The sequence below is a fragment of the Lissotriton helveticus genome, chromosome 2_1, assembly GCF_964261635.1.
Source record: "Lissotriton helveticus chromosome 2_1, aLisHel1.1, whole genome shotgun sequence".
NCBI classification, from domain to species: domain Eukaryota; kingdom Metazoa; phylum Chordata; class Amphibia; order Caudata; family Salamandridae; genus Lissotriton; species Lissotriton helveticus.
The window spans coordinates 462,084,352-462,101,923 of NC_136059.1; positions in this window are offsets into that span (position 1 = coordinate 462,084,352).

The following is a 17,572-nucleotide window of genomic DNA, read 5'->3' on the forward strand; positions in this document are numbered from 1 at the left end:
TTTAATGCTGCAGCACCATACACTTTAACTGACAGGTTCTTGGACCTTAAAAACGTCCAGTTTGACATTTTTATGGATGAAATCGAACCCCCACATGCACCTGCACTTTGTTTACAGTTCAGGTTGGGATTTTGCCTTTTAATGTTATCAAAATTAAATGGAAGAATGCTATGGTAACCCCACTGTGTCTTTAAAATACTTTGGGGCATATTATCAAGAAACAGCGTTAACATTATCGCCGCTTTCGCGGAAGAAAACTGCAGGTAAAGCGGCGATAATGGGCTTGATGTGGTGCGTCTGATGTCCCTGGCTCAAACTGTCAAAGGAAAGAAGGAGTCTTGTCTGACTCTCTCAGAAGCGGTCGCTCCCCACGCTCCCTGGTCTCTTGGGTATCGTAGTGCTTTGCTTGCATTGCTTATAAGATAATTGGTGCCTGCTTCAGTATCGTAGCGCTCTATTGCTCACTGCTGCCAAGAATTAATCTGTGCATTGCTCGCATTGCCTTTAAAGTATTTGTGCCAAGAATTAATTTGTGCATTGCTCGCATTGCCTTTAAAAGTATTTATGCCAGTTTAATATCGTAGCGATCGCATTGCTTGGTATAAATAAATAATTAGTGCCTGATTGTGCCGGTGCCACTGCCCATAGCGATATTCCACATTGTGCCCCAATCTCGTCCTGTTTCGGTTTTGCTTTTGCTGCCATCTTGTTGTTGTGCCTTGTAGCCCGTCTCTCCACCCCGCTCCCGCCTCCCAGCTGCTCCTCCCTCCCACTGATAGCTAAGGCTCGTACCGTCTGCAGAAGCGATGTGACCGTCCTGACTCTCTCAGAAGCGGTCGCTCCCCACGCTCCCTGATCTCTTGGGTATCGTAGTGCTTTGCTCGCATTGCTTACAAGATAATTGGTGCCTGCTTCAGTATCGTAGCGCTCTATTGCTCGCTGCTGCCAAGAACTAATCTGTGCATTGCTCGCATTGCCTTTAAAGTATTTGTGCCAAGAATTAATTTGTGCATTGCTCGCATTGCCTTTAAAAGTATTTATGCCAGTTTAATATCGTAGCGCTCGCATTGCTTGGTATAAATAAATAATTAGTGCCTGATTGTGCCGGTACCACTGCCCATAGCGATATTCCACATTGTGCCCCAATCTCGTCCTGTTTCGGTTTTGCTTTTGCTGCCATCTTGTTGTTGTGCCTCGTAGCCCGTCTCTCCACCCCGCTCCCGCCTCCCAGCTGCTCCTCCCTCGCTCCGCCCCTCCACTGTCCACTTATGTCGAATGCATTTGCGTGCAGCGTTCACGCGCAGCGGACGCGCCCTATGCGCGCCGAAGGCGCGCCAAAGGTAAGCCCGTCTACGCCCGTCCGCGCCCGGACCGCACCCAGCGCCAGACCCCCTGATCCCCGCACAATCCACTCCACCCGCATAACGTACGACGCCGCAACCCTCTCTGCACTCAACACAGGACGTCTCCCAGACTGCTACCAAGCCGCCCCAGGACACACCCATGGACCTTTCACCTGCCACTCCTGCAAGTTCGACTGCATCAGGACCCACACGAAACCCACTAACGCCAAACTAAGCTCCGACACTAACCACCTGAAGTGCATCTTGCTCAACACCCGCTCGGTCCACAAACCCGCCACTGAACTATGGAACCTACTAGACACCACTTCACCGGACGTCGCCTTCCTTACAGAAACCTGGATGAATGCCTCCTCAGCGCCTGACATCGCCATAGCCATCCTAGACGGCTACAAAATCATCCGAAAGGACCGCATCAACCAGACTGGAGGAGGCATCGCCATCGTCCATAAGAACACCATCCGCATCACGACCAGTTCCGACGACAACCTCGTAACCGCCGAACACCTTCACTTCCAGATTCACATCGACCCTAAGACCACACTCAGAGGCACCCTCATCTATAGACCACCAGGACCCCGCACACAATTTAGCGAAGACATCTCAGACTTCATCAGCCCACACGCCCTTCCCTCCAAGGACTACATTCTACTAGGAGGCCTCAACTTCCACCTGGAGAAGAACAACGACAGCAACACCACCACCCTGCTGGACAATCTCGCCAATCTCGGACTCAAACAACTAGTAAACATCCCCACCCACCACGCCGGACACACGCTCGACCCAATCTTCTCCTCCAGCAAGCACATCTCCTTCAACCACGCCACAGGACTCCATTGGACAGACCACAAATGCATCCAATTCAACTACCGAAAGACACCAACCCACCACCACCCACAACAAATGCCCCGTAGAAACTGGAACAAAATTACCACCGACCAGCTCACCACATCGCTATACCAAAACCCTCCCACCAAATCATCGGACCCAAATCAAGCAGCCATCCACCTCACACAATGGATCACCCACAGCGCTGATGAATTAGCACCCTTGAGAAACCATCATAACAAGCCAGGTAGCAAAAAAGCCCCCTGGTTCAATGACAACCTTAAAAACTCCAAAAAGAACTGCCGCACCCTCAAGAAAGCCTGGCGAAAAAACCCAACCACAGACAACATGACCGCGTCGATGTTGCAGAATTCCTTCTGTAGCAGCTAGAACAGCAAGTTCCAGATGCAGGCAAACAGAAGGGGTGAAGTCTGGAATCCCTGAGACTTCGGTCAGGAAGCAAGCTCAAATCAAGCCCTTGGAGTAATATTCTGCAAGATGATGAAAGTTCTTAAAAAGTTCCTTCTCCTCTCCTTGGCACCTAAGACACCGACGCCATCATCTTCATCGAAGCCGTGAGCGCTGCTCCGACTTGCAACATAGACCCGACCCCAGCCGCCGGGCCACGTCGACGTCAGCGAATGACATTGTAAGCCTGCCATAGCCGTGAGCGCGGCTTCGACTTAGGACGCCGGCCCGACGCCTGCTGCTGTGTCACATCGACTCTGAAGCTGACATCATCGCGGAGCTGATCATCGACGTGGTTGGTCAAGAATCCATCGACATCGTGACATCGTACGGAACCGTGGTTTTGGCGCCATCGTGCCATCACCTCCTCTCCAGTCAAGAACCAGCACCTCCCCTGCCGGCGCAAGCATCCAGGACACTGACACATCATCTCCCCCGAAGTAAGGAACCGACGCCGCAACGCGACAACAACGCCGTACCTCCCCGATGCTGTGAGCTGTCTTTGTTTTCGCTTTTCCAAGGTACTGTTATTTGTGGGTTTGTTTTGACTCCGGGCCCGACGCCGCGCACCTCAGGGTCGATGCCATACTTTGGGATTTCTTTGACCTTGACGTTGTGATAACTCCAGTTGGGGTTATCTGTTGCTAAAGACTGTTTTTAAGTGAATAACCTATTTTTTTTAACTATTTCTACCATCTTGAAGAATCATTATTGATTGAAGTGTTGTGGAGTTTTGTCGTTTGTGGTCTTGTGTTAAGCCAACATAAAGAATACTTATTTTTATAAAACCTGTGTAGTGTCCATCTGTAGTGTTTTCACTTTATTACTGTATGTGTTCACAAATGCTTAACACACTGCCTCTGAGATGAGCCTCTCTGCTCGTGCGAAGCTACCAAGGGGGTGAGCAGGGGTTAACCAGTGTGTAATCCCCTTTCCCTGACTTAGAAGCAAGGGTCCCTATTTGGTCAAAGGTGTATACCATTGCCAACTAGAGACCCCCAGTTCTAACAAGACGTTAACCCAGGACATGAATGTTGACTCAGTACTTACTATCTTACACTCACATTCTGAGGCCTCATTTATGAAAGCCTTGCGCCACCGCTGCGTCACTTTTTCCCATGTTAAAAGTGACGCACCAGCGGCGCAAGTCCTTCATAAATAAGGCCCCTGGTATGCAAACTGCCAGCATGGTAGGTGTACAAGGAACTCATGTGAGTCAATCTCAAGTCACTGCCGGTGCTTCCCAACACACAATTGATGCCTGCTATTCATGTGACAAAAAGGCTACAGTAACCAGGCTGTCACATAATGTTGCTGTACCAGTGAAGTACAAAGACTTTGGGGATATTTATGAGCCCCAGCTTCACTTTTGTGCCTCCCTTGTGTCACTTTTTGTGAGGCTTGCAAAAAACACAGTTGATGGACAGAATGTAGAACAATGTCATACATCCGCCCCAGTACAAGGATCTGGGCCTAAATCCATCGTTTTTTTGCACTCCACACCACCGTGGGTTAGACACTGGCTAAATGCAAATCAGCTCTGACCCTGTGCCTCATGGGAACAGTCCAGTCCGAACTACCAAGCCATGTCTTTCCCAGACCGGAATCAAGCATCCAAGGACCGGTTTCCGGCTATCAGCCTTCATTCAGCCTGGATAGCTTGACTCCAGTGGTGTGGAGAGCCTGGGACTCACGTCTGAGCATACCCAGCCCACTCGGGGTGAAAATTGTAAAAACCACAGTTGATGGACAGAATGTAGAACAATGTCATACATTCACCCCAGTACAAGGATCTGGGCATAAATCCATCGATTTTTTTGCACTCCACACCACCCTGGGTTAGACACTGGCTATATACAAATCAGCTCTGACCCTGTGCCTCATGGGAACAGTCCAGTCCGAACTACCAAGCCATGTCTTTCCCAGACCGGAATCAAGCATCCAAGGACCGGTTTCTGGCTATCAGCCTTCATTCAGCCTGGATAGCTTGACTCCAGTGGTGTGGAGAGCCTGGGACTCACGTCTGAGCATACCCAGCCCACTCGGGGTGAAAATTGCAAAAAACACAGTTGATGGACAGAATGTAGAACAATGTCCTACATTCACCCCAGTACAAGGATCTGGGCCTAAATCCATTGTTTTTTTGCACTCCACACCACCCTGAGTTAGACACTGGCTATATGCAAATCAGCTCTGACCCTGTGCCTCATGGGAACAGTCCAGTCCGAACTACCAAGCCATGTCTTTCCCAGACCGGAATCAAGCATCCAAGGACCGGTTTCTGGCTATCAGCCTTCATTCAGCCTGGATAGCTTGACTCCAGTGGTCTGGAGAGCCTGGGACTCACGTCTGAGCATACCCAGCCCACTCGGGGTGAAAATTGCAAAAAACACAGTTGATGGACAGAATGTAGAACAATGTCATACATTCACCCCAGTACAAGGATCTGGGCCTAAATCCATCCTTTTTTTGCGCTCCACACCACCCTGGGTTAGACACTGGCTATATGCAAATCAGCTCTGACCCTGTGCCTCATGGGAACAGTCCAGTCCGAACTACCAAGCCATGTCTTTCCCAGACTGGAATCAAGCATCCAAGGACCGGTTTCTGGCTATCCGCCTTCATTCAGCCTGGATAGCTTGACTCCAGTGGTGTGGAGAGCCTGGGACTCACGTCTGAGCATACCCAGCCCACTCGGGGTGAAAATTGCAAAAAACACAGTTGATGGACAGAATGTAGAACAATGTCATACATTCACCCCAGTACAAGGATCTGGGCCTAAATCCATCGTTGTTTTGCACTCCACACCACCCTGGGTTAGACACTGGCTATATGCAAATCAGCTCTGACCCTGTGCCTCATGGGAACAGTCCAGTCCGAACTACCAAGCCATGTCTTTCCCAGACCGGAATCAAGCATCCAAGGACCGGTTTCTGGCTACCAGCCTTCATTCAGCCTGGATAGCTTGACTCCAGTGGTGTGGAGAGCCTGGGACTCACGTCTGAGCATACCCAGCCCACTTGGGATGAAAATTGCAAAAAACACAGTTGATGGACAGAATGTAGAACAATGTCATACATTCACCCCAGTACAAGGATCTGGGCCTAAATCCATCATTTTTTTGCACTCCACACCACCCTGGGTTAGACACTGGCTATATGCAAATCAGCTCTGACCCTGTGCCTCATGGAAACAGTCCAGTCCGAACTACCAAGCCATGTCTTTCCCAGACCGGAATCAAGCATCCAAGGACCGGTTTCTGGCTATCAGCCTTCATTCCGCCTGGATAGCTTGACTCCAGTGGTGTGGAGAGCCTGGGACTCACGTCTGAGCATACCCAGCCCACTCGGGGTGAAAATTGCAAAAAACACAGTTGATGAACAGAATGTAGAACAATGTCATACATTCACCCCAGTACAAGGATCTGGGCCTAAATCCATCGTTATTTTGCACTCCACACCACCCTGGGTTAGACACTGGCTATATGCAAATCAGCTCTGACCCTGTGCCTCATGGGAACAGTCCAGTCCGAACTACCAAGCCATGTCTTTCCCAGACCGGAATCAAGCATCCAAGGACCGGTTTCTGGCTATCAGCCTTCATTCAGCCTGGATAGCTTGACTCCAGTGGTGTGGAGAGCCTGGGACTCACGTCTGAGCATACCCAGCCCACTCGGGGTGAAAATTGCAAAAAACACAGTTGATGAACAGAATGTAGAACAATGTCATACATTCACCCCAGTACAAGGATCTGGGCCTAAATCCATCGTTATTTTGCACTCCACACCACCCTGGGTTAGACACTGGCTATATGCAAATCAGCTCTGACCCTGTGCCTCATGGGAACAGTCCAGTCCGAACTACCAAGCCATGTCTTTCCCAGACCGGAATCAAGCATCCAAGGACCGGTTTCTGGCTATCAGCCTTCATTCAGCCTGGATAGCTTGACTCCAGTGGTGTGGAGAGCCTGGGACTCATGTCTGAGCATACCCAGCCCACTCGGGGTGAAAATTGCAAAAAACACAGTTGATGGACAGAATGTAGAACAATGTCATACATTCACCTCAGTACAAGGATCTGGGCCTAAATCCATCGTTTTTTTGCACTCCACACCACCCTGGGTTAGACACTGGCTATATGCAAATCAGCTCTGACCCTGTGCCTCATGGGAACAGTCCAGTCCGAACTACCAAGCCATGTCTTTCCCAGACCGGAATCAAACATCCAAGGACCGGTTTCTGGCTATTAGCCTTCATTCAGCCTGGATAGCTTGATTCCAGTGGTGTGGAGAGCCTGGGACTCACGTCTGAGCATACCCAGCCCACTCGGGGTGAAAATTGCAAAAAACACAGTTGATGGACAGAATGTAGAACAATGTCATACATTCACCCCAGTACAAGGATCTGGGCCTAAATCCATCCTTTTTTTGCGCTCCACACCACCCTGGGTTAGACACTGGCTATATGCAAATCAGCTCTGACCCTGTGCCTCATGGGAACAGTCCAGTCCGAACTACCAAGCCATGTCTTTCCCAGACTGGAATCAAGCATCCAAGGACCGGTTTCTGGCTATCCGCCTTCATTCAGCCTGGATAGCTTGACTCCAGTGGTGTGGAGAGCCTGGGACTCACGTCTGAGCATACCCAGCCCACTCGGGGGGAAAATTGCAAAAAACACAGTTGATGGACAGAATGTAGAACAATGTCATACATTCACCCCAGTACAAGGATCTGGGCCTAAATCCATCGTTGTTTTGCACTCCACACCACCCTGGGTTAGACACTGGCTATATGCAAATCAGCTCTGACCCTGTGCCTCATGGGAACAGTCCAGTCCGAACTACCAAGCCATGTCTTTCCCAGACCGGAATCAAGCATCCAAGGACCGGTTTCTGGCTACCAGCCTTCATTCAGCCTGGATAGCTTGACTCCAGTGGTGTGGAGAGCCTGGGACTCACGTCTGAGCATACCCAGCCCACTCGGGGTGAAAATTGCAAAAAACACAGTTGATGAACAGAATGTAGAACAATGTCATACATTCACCCCAGTACAAGGATCTGGGCCTAAATCCATCGTTATTTTGCACTCCACACCACCCTGGGTTAGACACTGGCTATATGCAAATCAGCTCTGACCCTGTGCCTCATGGGAACAGTCCAGTCCGAACTACCAAGCCATGTCTTTCCCAGACCGGAATCAAGCATCCAAGGACCGGTTTCTGGCTATCAGCCTTCATTCAGCCTGGATAGCTTGACTCCAGTGGTGTGGAGAGCCTGGGACTCATGTCTGAGCATACCCAGCCCACTCGGGGTGAAAATTGCAAAAAACACAGTTGATGGACAGAATGTAGAACAATGTCATACATTCACCTCAGTACAAGGATCTGGGCCTAAATCCATCGTTTTTTTGCACTCCACACCACCCTGGGTTAGACACTGGCTATATGCAAATCAGCTCTGACCCTGTGCCTCATGGGAACAGTCCAGTCCGAACTACCAAGCCATGTCTTTCCCAGACCGGAATCAAACATCCAAGGACCGGTTTCTGGCTATTAGCCTTCATTCAGCCTGGATAGCTTGATTCCAGTGGTGTGGAGAGCCTGGGACTCACGTCTGAGCATACCCAGCCCAACCGGGGTGAAAATTGCAAAAAACACAGTTGATGGACAGAGTGTAGAACAATGTCATACATTCACCCCAGTACAAGGATCTGGGCCTAAATCCATCGTTTTTTTGAACCCCACACCACCCTGGGTTAGACACTGGCTATATGCAAATCAGCTCTGACCCTGTGCCTCATGGGAACAGTCCAGTCCGAACTACCAAGCCATGTCTTTCCAAGACCGGAATCAAGCATCCAAGGACCGGTTTCTGGCTATCAGCCTTCATTCAGCCTGGATAGCTTGACTCCAGTGGTGTGGAGAGCCTGGGACTCACGTCTGAGCATACCCAGCCCACTCGGGGTGAAAATTGCAAAAAACATAGTTGATGGACAGAATGTAGAACAATGTCATACATTCACCCCAGTACAAGGATCTGGGCCTAAATCCATCTTTTTTTGCACTCCACACCACCCTGGTTCAGACACTGGCTATATGCAAATCAGCTCTGACCCTGTGCCTCATGGGAACAGTCCAGTCCGAACTACCAAGCCATGTCTTTCCGAGACCGGAATCAAGCATCCAAGGACCGGTTTTTGGCTATCAGCCTTCATTCAGCCTGGATAGCTTGACTCCAGTGGTGTGGAGAGCCTGGGACTTACGTCTGAGCATACCCAGCCCACTCGGGGTGAAAATTGCAAAAAACACAGTTGATGGACAGAATGTAGAACAATGTCATACATTCACCCCAGTACAAGGATCTGGGCCTAAATCCATCTTTTTTTTGCACTCCACACCACCCTGGGTTAGACACTGGCTATATGCAAATCAGCTCTGACCCTGTGCCTCATGGGAACAGTCCAGTCCGAACTACCAAGCCATGTCTTTCCCAGACCGGAATCAAACATCCAAGGACCGGTTTCTGGCTATTAGCCTTCATTCAGCCTGGATAGCTTGATTCCAGTGGTGTGGAGAGCCTGGGACTCACGTCTGAGCATACCCAGCCCACTCGGGGTGAAAATTGCAAAAAACACAGTTGATGGACAGAATGTAGAACAATGTCATACATTCACCCCAGTACAAGGATCTGGGCCTAAATCCATCCTTTTTTTGCGCTCCACACCACCCTGGGTTAGACACTGGCTATATGCAAATCAGCTCTGACCCTGTGCCTCATGGGAACAGTCCAGTCCGAACTACCAAGCCATGTCTTTCCCAGACTGGAATCAAGCATCCAAGGACCGGTTTCTGGCTATCCGCCTTCATTCAGCCTGGATAGCTTGACTCCAGTGGTGTGGAGAGCCTGGGACTCACGTCTGAGCATACCCAGCCCACTCGGGGTGAAAATTGCAAAAAACACAGTTGATGGACAGAATGTAGAACAATGTCATACATTCACCCCAGTACAAGGATCTGGGCCTAAATCCATCGTTGTTTTGCACTCCACACCACCCTGGGTTAGACACTGGCTATATGCAAATCAGCTCTGACCCTGTGCCTCATGGGAACAGTCCAGTCCGAACTACCAAGCCATGTCTTTCCCAGACCGGAATCAAGCATCCAAGGACCGGTTTCTGGCTACCAGCCTTCATTCAGCCTGGATAGCTTGACTCCAGTGGTGTGGAGAGCCTGGGACTCACGTCTGAGCATACCCAGCCCACTTGGGATGAAAATTGCAAAAAACACAGTTGATGGACAGAATGTAGAACAATGTCATACATTCACCCCAGTACAAGGATCTGGGCCTAAATCCATCATTTTTTTGCACTCCACACCACCCTGGGTTAGACACTGGCTATATGCAAATCAGCTCTGACCCTGTGCCTCATGGAAACAGTCCAGTCCGAACTACCAAGCCATGTCTTTCCCAGACCGGAATCAAGCATCCAAGGACCGGTTTCTGGCTATCAGCCTTCATTCAGCCTGGATAGCTTGACTCCAGTGGTGTGGAGAGCCTGGGACTCACGTCTGAGCATACCCAGCCCACTCGGGGTGAAAATTGCAAAAAACACAGTTGATGAACAGAATGTAGAACAATGTCATACATTCACCCCAGTACAAGGATCTGGGCCTAAATCCATCGTTATTTTGCACTCCACACCACCCTGGGTTAGACACTGGCTATATGCAAATCAGCTCTGACCCTGTGCCTCATGGGAACAGTCCAGTCCGAACTACCAAGCCATGTCTTTCCCAGACCGGAATCAAGCATCCAAGGACCGGTTTCTGGCTATCAGCCTTCATTCAGCCTGGATAGCTTGACTCCAGTGGTGTGGAGAGCCTGGGACTCACGTCTGAGCATACCCAGCCCACTCGGGGTGAAAATTGCAAAAAACACAGTTGATGAACAGAATGTAGAACAATGTCATACATTCACCCCAGTACAAGGATCTGGGCCTAAATCCATCGTTATTTTGCACTCCACACCACCCTGGGTTAGACACTGGCTATATGCAAATCAGCTCTGACCCTGTGCCTCATGGGAACAGTCCAGTCCGAACTACCAAGCCATGTCTTTCCCAGACCGGAATCAAGCATCCAAGGACCGGTTTCTGGCTATCAGCCTTCATTCAGCCTGGATAGCTTGACTCCAGTGGTGTGGAGAGCCTGGGACTCATGTCTGAGCATACCCAGCCCACTCGGGGTGAAAATTGCAAAAAACACAGTTGATGGACAGAATGTAGAACAATGTCATACATTCACCTCAGTACAAGGATCTGGGCCTAAATCCATCGTTTTTTTGCACTCCACACCACCCTGGGTTAGACACTGGCTATATGCAAATCAGCTCTGACCCTGTGCCTCATGGGAACAGTCCAGTCCGAACTACCAAGCCATGTCTTTCCCAGACCGGAATCAAACATCCAAGGACCGGTTTCTGGCTATTAGCCTTCATTCAGCCTGGATAGCTTGATTCCAGTGGTGTGGAGAGCCTGGGACTCACGTCTGAGCATACCCAGCCCAACCGGGGTGAAAATTGCAAAAAACACAGTTGATGGACAGAGTGTAGAACAATGTCATACATTCACCCCAGTACAAGGATCTGGGCCTAAATCCATCGTTTTTTTGAACCCCACACCACCCTGGGTTAGACACTGGCTATATGCAAATCAGCTCTGACCCTGTGCCTCATGGGAACAGTCCAGTCCGAACTACCAAGCCATGTCTTTCCAAGACCGGAATCAAGCATCCAAGGACCGGTTTCTGGCTATCAGCCTTCATTCAGCCTGGATAGCTTGACTCCAGTGGTGTGGAGAGCCTGGGACTCACGTCTGAGCATACCCAGCCCACTCGGGGTGAAAATTGCAAAAAACATAGTTGATGGACAGAATGTAGAACAATGTCATACATTCACCCCAGTACAAGGATCTGGGCCTAAATCCATCTTTTTTTGCACTCCACACCACCCTGGTTCAGACACTGGCTATATGCAAATCAGCTCTGACCCTGTGCCTCATGGGAACAGTCCAGTCCGAACTACCAAGCCATGTCTTTCCGAGACCGGAATCAAGCATCCAAGGACCGGTTTTTGGCTATCAGCCTTCATTCAGCCTGGATAGCTTGACTCCAGTGGTGTGGAGAGCCTGGGACTTACGTCTGAGCATACCCAGCCCACTCGGGGTGAAAATTGCAAAAAACACAGTTGATGGACAGAATGTAGAACAATGTCATACATTCACCCCAGTACAAGGATCTGGGCCTAAATCCATCTTTTTTTTGCACTCCACACCACCCTGGGTTAGACACTGGCTATATGCAAATCAGCTCTGACCCTGTGCCTCATGGGAACAGTCCAGTCCGAACTACCAAGCCATGTCTTTCCCAGACCGGAATCAAGCATCCAAGGACCGGTTTCTGGCTATCAGCCTTCATTCAGCCTGGATAGCTTGACTCCAGTGGTGTGGAGAGCCTGGGACTCACGTCTGAGCATACCCAGCCCACTCGGGGTGAAAATTGCAAAAAACACAGTTGATGGACAGAATGTAGAACAATGTCATACATTCACCTCAGTACAAGGATCTGGGCCTAAATCCATCGTTTTTTTGCACTCAACACCACCCTGGGTTAGACACTGGCTATATGCAAATCAGCTCTGACCCTGTGCCTCATGGGAACAGTCCAGTCCGAACTACCAAGCCATGTCTTTCCGGGACCGGAATCAAGCATCCAAGGACCGGTTTCTGGCTATCAGCCTTCATTCAGCCTGGATAGCTTGACTCCAGTGGTGTGGAGAGCCTGGGACTTACGTCTGAGCATACCCAGCCCACTCGGGGTGAAAATTGCAAAAAACACAGTTGATGGACAGAATGTAGAACAATGTCATACATTCACCCCAGTACAAGGATCTGGGCCTAAATCCATCTTTTTTTTGCACTCCACACCACCCTGGGTTAGACACTGGCTATATGCAAATCAGCTCTGACCCTGTGCCTCATGGGAACAGTCCAGTCCGAACTACCAAGCCATGTCTTTCCCAGACCGGAATCAAGCATCCAAGGACCGGTTTCTGGCTATCAGCCTTCATTCAGCCTGGATAGCTTGACTCCAGTGGTGTGGAGAGCCTGGGACTCACGTCTGAGCATAACCAGCCCACTCGGGGTGAAAATTGCAAAAAACACAGTTGATGGACAGAATGTAGAACAATGTCATACATTCACCCCAGTACAAGGATCTGGGCCTAAATCCATCGTTTTTTTGCACTCCACACCACCCTGGGTTAGACATCGGCTATATGCAAATCAGCTCTGACCCTGTGCCTCATGGGAATAGTCCAGTCCGAACTACCAAGCCATGTCTTTCCCAGACCGGAATCAAGCATCCAAGGACCTGTTTCTGGCTATCAGCCTTCATTCAGCCTGGATAGCTTGACTCCAGTGGTGTGGAGAGCCTGGGACTCACGTCTGAGCATACCCAGCCCACTCGGGGTGAAAATTGCAAAAAACACAGTTTGTGGTAAATAAATAATTAATTACCGGTTCTATTTTTGACTGGATACAATATAAACAGATAGCTCAATAAATAAGAGTCAAGATTCGAGGTATCTTGAGTTTTGCAGGTTTAATAAAGCATAAGGGACAGGAACAGGACCACCTGCACCGGAATAGGATGGCAGCTGCCGGGGGCAGGGTCTGGAAAAGGGATAGCTTTAATAACAGTGCACAACATATATATACTAAAACAATTACATTGCATTCAATACAGTAGGCGTAGCAGTAGGCGGAGTTTTGTAGCAGTCGCGAAAGATAAGGCATAAAGTGGGTGTAACAAGAGGTGTGTACAGGGCGTATACATAGACATGTGATGCAAACGTAACAGAATATGTCATAAACGGGGCGGAAACATGGAGGGGGCTACCTGAGCAGCTGGGACCTCTAACCTAGTGGTGCGCGTAAACTGGCAATGACGTGTTACCAGGGAGAACTGGGGGCTATGACTTCTGCACTAGAAGAGGAGACGAAAGTCTGGAGGGTCAGAGCGACATGTACCTAGGCATATCTAGTATCTGGTGTTTATAGTACATGTTGATAGAATCCAAAAGTTATCAGGGTAAAGGCTAACAGACACTAAGACTGGTGCATGCATTATTCTAAATGTATTGCATGTGCGAGGAATATTCTATGAATATGAATACAGTATTTCTCTTACATGGAGACATAAAGGCTAGACCATGACGGAAACTATTGATGCGATTCAGTAGCTTAGGAATGCAGAGAAGGAGGGCTGGACTGATAACTAGAAACATAACATACTCTTGGCAGACTGGGAGGCAGAGCCAGGCCTAGCCGGGCACTGCGAGGCATGAAAGTAAGTGAAGGGTCAGGGATACAGGTGGGGGCTGTATCGCTCCTCGGAGAGTTCAGGAAACAGGAGCTGAATCTGAGTCCGGGCCCTTTTGAGGCCTAGAAACGGGGACAATTCAATGAATTAACGTGCACACTGTAAAACGTGGCAACGTAGCTTTACATAGGCCTGATATTCGTTATATTTACGAAAACTGGAAACTGGCATACTAGAGATGGACACAACTGTAATTGCGTCTTTAATCGATCAGAGGGGAATACATGCATATCGATCATGCACATATAACATAAGATGGGGAACACGTAGGCACATATGACATGGCAAAATTTACTTTTCCACATTCCCTCCTTGTGCCCTACGTTTCCATCAGGAAACATCAATATTCATGATACCATCTATTATTTCATATAGCATCATTTGCTCGTCTCGAATTGTCTTGGAACGGGATTTAGGACTAGGAATACAAGAGGTAGCGCACATGCCGCAAATCGCAGGGCCACATTGTATACAGAGGCAGCAACTGAATATGATCATTACTGCAATACCTAGGAATGACAATACTTTCCATCCCCAAGCAGATATGATACTCCAGAGCCAACCGGACCATGTCCAGGTGCCTGGATTCTGGTGTAACTGATGGGCAATTTTATGAAGTCTGGTTATAGCTGAATAAACAGACGGCGCGTTCTTAGGAATGAAAATGCAGCAACTAGATCCGATGACTCTACATGCTCCTCCTCTATCGGCCAGTATGACGTCAAGAACGAGACTATTTTGGAGCACGACAAATCTCATAGCAGATTGCTCTTCGGTTAAATTACCTAGAGCAGAAGTAGTCTCATTCACTACTGCTTCAAGGGTTCTGGTTAACCTACGTATTAACTTACTATTCTGGACAGGGCCTATAAAAAAGAAGAAACCTTTATTAAAATCTTGATACTGTTCTAGAGTAGTTTCAGTTTGATCGACAATTGGGGACTCAATCTCCCTTCTATGTCTGATGTGTACTAGATGTGTGTTTCTATGATAATCAGATGGGGCTAGAAAAACTGGTGGCAGTAGGAAGGCAATGTAACATGTTCCATCCCAATCGAGGGGCAGACGAACATATGCGGTCTGACCACAAACAAAATAAGAATGACGTGATGCTTTGAAAATAGATTTCCCACTGTCAATATACTTGACAGTAGTAGTACAATCACTATGTCCTACATGTGCGGAACCATTCTTTCTGACACATAATTCGCCTTTGACTGGTAGTACTGAAATAGCAGGTAAGTCTGGAGTAGTATCGGATTGAACATTCAGGACCATAAAATTCGAGGAATAATTACCTAAATCATATACTTCATTTTCTAGATCTAACCCTGTTCTATGGGTGAGACCTTGCTTATCTGGGAAACATGTACTATTCAGAAGGGACATATCAGTTGAGGATGACGTTAACGTGGACCATGCTCCACATGAACCATTATGTGAAAACGGATAAGGAAAGAGTGGCAGAACTCCCTTCGGTGTCTGGAAAGGGGGGAGTCGACCACACACCCAACAATTAGTGGCATTGCTGGTCTGGTGTGAATAGTGTAACATTCTGATAAATGTATTATTTCGCATAGCAAGACGATAGGATAGCTCGTGAGGAGGCAGATCACTAAATGTGTGCTCTACTGTAGCATTAGAAAACATATTTACATGAGAAATTGGAAAACATAAATGTAATGCATAACTTGTGCAGGTAACCATTAAACTCAAAAATAGAAGAAAACTTAGAACAATGATACATTTGATAGAGTTTTGACTAACTCTCTCACTATGGGGGTCTATCTCATACATGTCAGAAACCTGTCTAACCGTTTCACCCGAGGGGGACTTAGACAATTAAACTGGCTGACTTATTTTACTAGACCTGAGTTTCTTTTTATACTCCTGCTGCGGAGTTTCCTCTAACAGGGGAGGCTTGAGTTCAGTGTCAATTTTTAGGCAGTCTTTCGGAAAAAGGTAGTCCTTTGAAATGTTCTTGGCAAATGTTTTTATACGCAATCCATGGAATTTCTTGATATGGGACATATGTACCCAGCCTTTGCGGCCCTCCAACTTGGCCGCGGTCCTTGTGGTAAGTAAGACTAGGCGTGGCTCCCTCCAGCGGGGCTCCAGCGGACTTGAACGATCAAAGTTCCTGACCAATACGAGGTCGCCTGGAATGACTTCATGCGGTTTCACCTCGGTGTTGTCTGGAAATGCGGCAGCAACCTGCGAACGACAAGAGTGTAGGGCAGACATCAAGGAAGCTAGGTAATCTGTCAACATATTACTGGAAACATCTGTAATACTGCGGGGTCTAGGTGTACCCCACATGTTTGGGGGGCGGCCGAATACGACCTCATAAGGGGACAGACCTGATCTGGAATGTGCGACCATTCTCATGTAGAATAAAGCAACTGGCAGGGCAACTAGCCAGTCTACACCTTTCTCTTTACATGTCTTAGCAATACGGATTTTCAGGGTTTGATTATGTCTCTCTACGAGACCGGCTGCTTCAGGATGGCGCACACAATGGAACTTCCACTGGTACCCTAACAGAAGGGAAACATGTTTCATTAGCTCGGATGAGAATGGCTGGCCGTTATCAGAATACACGACCCTAGGGAGTCCATAACGGGGAAAAAATTCACGAACCAACTGCTTGGCAGTGGTCGCTGCTGTGTAATCTGGAACTGGATATGCTTCTGTCCACCTGGACAAAGCGCATACAACTACAAGGACATACTTGAAACCTCGGCATCGCTCCATCTGAATATAATCCATCTGGAGGACTTCAAAAGGGTGGTCAGGAGGTTGGAATCCACCTTGTTCCACCGGGACACTTTTACCTGGATTGAACTGGCAACATATCATACAGGTACGGACTTTCTGCTTGGCTGCAGCTCGTAAGTGCTTGTTGAACCAAAGGTTCTGAATACTGTCTAACATGGCTTTTTCTCCTAGGTGTGCTGGACTATGTGCGGTATTAATAATGACTTAAACCATAGAGTCGGGGAGAAACCATGTGGCTTTTCCCTTCGTCACCCATCCCTGATCTGTCTGGACCCCTCCTTGTTCGGACCATTTCTTGATTTCTTCAGGAGTAGCATGTAATTGTATGTCTATGACATCTTGTGTAGGGTCCTTAACTGTCATACAGGTAGTCTGTTCTGGAGTGGATGTCTGTGTCTTGTTAACTGGAATGTCTGGTGTCTGAGCTGTAAGCTTGGCTGTTCGATCTGCTAGATCGTTACCTTGGGAAATGATGTCAGTAACTTTCGTATGTGCCTTGCACTTCATGATAGCGATAGCTGTCGGTAAATGTATTGCATCTAACAGAGCTTGAATGAGGAGACCATGCTGAATCTTGGTTCCATGAGAAGTCATGAAACCTCTCTCCTGCCAGAGTACTCCGAAGTCGTGTACAACTCCGAATGCGTAACGTGAATCTGTATATATGTTTACTTTCAGGTTCTTGGCACGTATGCAGGCTTGG